Source organism: Peromyscus eremicus, chromosome 2, assembly GCF_949786415.1.
Source record: "Peromyscus eremicus chromosome 2, PerEre_H2_v1, whole genome shotgun sequence".
Taxonomy (NCBI): domain Eukaryota; kingdom Metazoa; phylum Chordata; class Mammalia; order Rodentia; family Cricetidae; genus Peromyscus; species Peromyscus eremicus.
This window is the reverse complement of record NC_081417.1, coordinates 18,693,762-18,696,668: the sequence shown is the minus strand read 5'-3', so window position 1 is coordinate 18,696,668 and position 2,907 is coordinate 18,693,762. Positions and strand designations below refer to the sequence as shown.

Here is a 2,907-nt window from a genome sequence, read left to right as displayed (position 1 = left end):
AAAAACAAGCATTGCCTACTTGAAGATAATTTTTCTCACATATTTGTAATATTAATGGAAAGTAACTCCAACAGTAAGAACAATACAATAGGAGAGAGAAAGAGTGTGAGAGAAAGTCATGGAGAAAAAACCACATCCATGCTACTCTTTTGTTATTAGTCATTTTGTTAGCCTCTTACCGTGTGTGATGTTTAATAGCTATTACTGTGGCAAACACAGCAGGTTCTAGGGATCATTACTATCCATTGTTGAGGGCTTTTGAATGTATCCCTAATAAATAAGTGGAGTACGTTAACTTCCCCAGGTTCACACAATTCTTAATGTGTGCAGGAAATGGCAATGAACATGGATGGTTTGTTCTAGTTCTTATTCTAACATTATTTTTCCTGTTTGACTTTTCCTGTGCGCTTTTCCTATGCAATTCAAGAATATTTAAATATAAAACCTCTGATAAGTAAGCATAGTCAAAAGTGGATAAAACAGCAAATGTCTGCTATTATCGGAACACTTTAACTTGAAGCTGGACATGCAGGCACATATCTGCTGTTCCAGTTCTTAGGTAGGGAGAATGACTGAGGCAGGAGTCCCCTTTCTACTTCAAGTCCAGCCTGGGCCACATAGTGAGTTCAAAGCTGTCTTATGATACACAGCAAAGTTCTGCCACAAAAATCCACCATCAAATTAATCATTAAAAGTACTTGGGATTTGTGGCTCATATTTTAATATATTTGAGGTTGGCTGGCCTATAAAGATGGAGAATTATGCCTAACAACATTAAAAATCTGAGGGACTTCTAGCAACGACTTAGATATCTGGGCCTGTGTATTCCTTGCCTCAAACAGCAACCAATTGGTAACTCAATACTGTAAAATCGAGGCTAGAAGTCTCTAATTTGCCTCAATGCTAACTCTCTGAATTTCTTCTCCTTTGTATCTATGTAATCATAGATTAATTAATAGACAGCCAAACCTTGGAAAGCACTGTTACAAAGTATAATGAAAGTTAATTAGATAAAAAAAAATGTTCATGCTGTGACTGCAGAGTTTGGAAGATTGAGAGGAACTTTAGTGCTTCTCTTTCCTCACATATAAAACTGAAACAAAGTGACATTTTAGAAGTATGTATGTGTCACACATGTATGTGTCCTTGAGTATGCAGGCTTGTGTATCTGTGTGAAGGTGGGAGTCTGAGGTGGATATCAGCAATCTTTTATTCACTGCCACCTTATTTTATTCCTGTATATACAACAAAATAAAACATAACAAAATAAAACTATCACATTAGAGTTGAAAAAGATAAACAACAGAAGGAAACAAGTCCAACGTCTATCTTTGATTAAATTGACATAGTGCCATTTTAAAGTTCAAGACTGTAATATGCAAGGTTTTCTAAGTGTGCCATACTTTCTAAAATCCAAGAGAATGATTAAACCTTTGACCTCTGGACCCCACTCACTCCTCAATCTAAGGACTGTGCTTGAGGGAAAGGACTGCTAATCTGAGTGGTGAAGGAGCAGGAGGTTTCAGGCAGAGGAAGCATGGCAGCTTCCCACATAAACAAAGGAGAAAAAGGAAGGATGCTGGTTTGTCTTCACTGGTGATGTTGACTTTCAAGTTATTTCAGCAAGAACCAGATGCAAGGCCAGCGAACATGAAAGACCCATTAAATTAAGTTGCTATAAAACTGATCAAAGCAGGGAGACCACCTTTCTTCCCCACACAATTGCTACAATGCACAGAAGTTAAATTGGATAATGTCTGACAATTCATCAATCTCAAGAGCTATCAGAAGATATGCATTTACTCCACTGTCACTACAGAGCTGTGGGAACATGTGCTGTTTCTTTTCAATACTTCATCAAAACATCTTCATTAGTCAATGTGGAAGAAATTAATAAACGATTGATGTTTGCCACAGAGAACAGTGGGAGAGAAAGCGAGACACCTTCCTTTGAAGCACAGGATAGGCACCTTGTCATTGTGAGACTGAGAGTTACATACACTCATTACCTATTGGGAATGGCCAACTCAACTGGGGAGTGGATGGTGATAAGTACTGGTAATATGAGGAAAGAGAGCACTGATAACCTTTGGTGAGGCAGTCTTTACTTAAGGTTTATGCTGGGTTCCCATTCTCTGGCAACACTGGGCTGTGTGAGGTTTTCAGGAAGCTGTACACCTTGAGAGAGTGTGTCTGGCCAAAGTAGAGAATGATTTCTGTGCCCTGAAAGTCCAGGATTCAGATTCAAAACATATGCTGGCTGACACGTTTTCAGCTAAGGTAGAAAAATTGATCTGGAAGAGAGCATTTCTTAGAATAGCATAATTCAGCTATCCTCTTACAAACTCCTCAGAGACACATTTGTAAGACTGTCCTTTAGCATTTCACTTGATTTTATTGTCATAGTGTCTGCACAGAAGTTTCTAGTTATGCTAGTTGTAAGTCATAAGTAAGCTGTACAGAGAAACTCAGAAAAAGAAATATTTCTCAGTTACATCTCTGGACTTGAGTTTTCCTGTTTAAATTTCTTGATAACAGTGTGTCAGATTTCTAAGGTAGTTTTAGTTCATAAGCAAGAATTAAAAAATTAAGCGCTCTCAAAATTTTAAGTACAAATTTTACGTGGCTGTATTATGAGAATTCACATACAATTTCAGCTAATTTTAGGCCATTTTGAATTTATATGAAAAAGGCTTACAGAATTACATGGCAGATACACAGATGGTAGTTTTGTTTGTATTTTGTTTATTTGTGTGTGTATGTTTATGTGTGTCTGTGGTGTGTGTGTGGGTGTGGACATGCCACAGCACATGTTTGGAGGTCAGAGGACAGCTCTGTGGAGTAGTTCTTTCTTTCCACCTTTTACATGGGTTTTCCTTTACCTGCAGAACTGTTGTTCCAGCCCTT

The 2,907-nt window shown here is 37.8% G+C and overlaps 1 pseudogene; it reads left to right on the top strand.

Annotated features, from left to right (window-relative positions):
- Window positions 1–1,793: 1,793 nt before the first annotated feature.
- Window positions 1,794–2,315, top strand: LOC131904468 (translin-associated protein X-like; annotated as a pseudogene).
- Window positions 2,316–2,907: the final 592 nt, after the last annotated feature.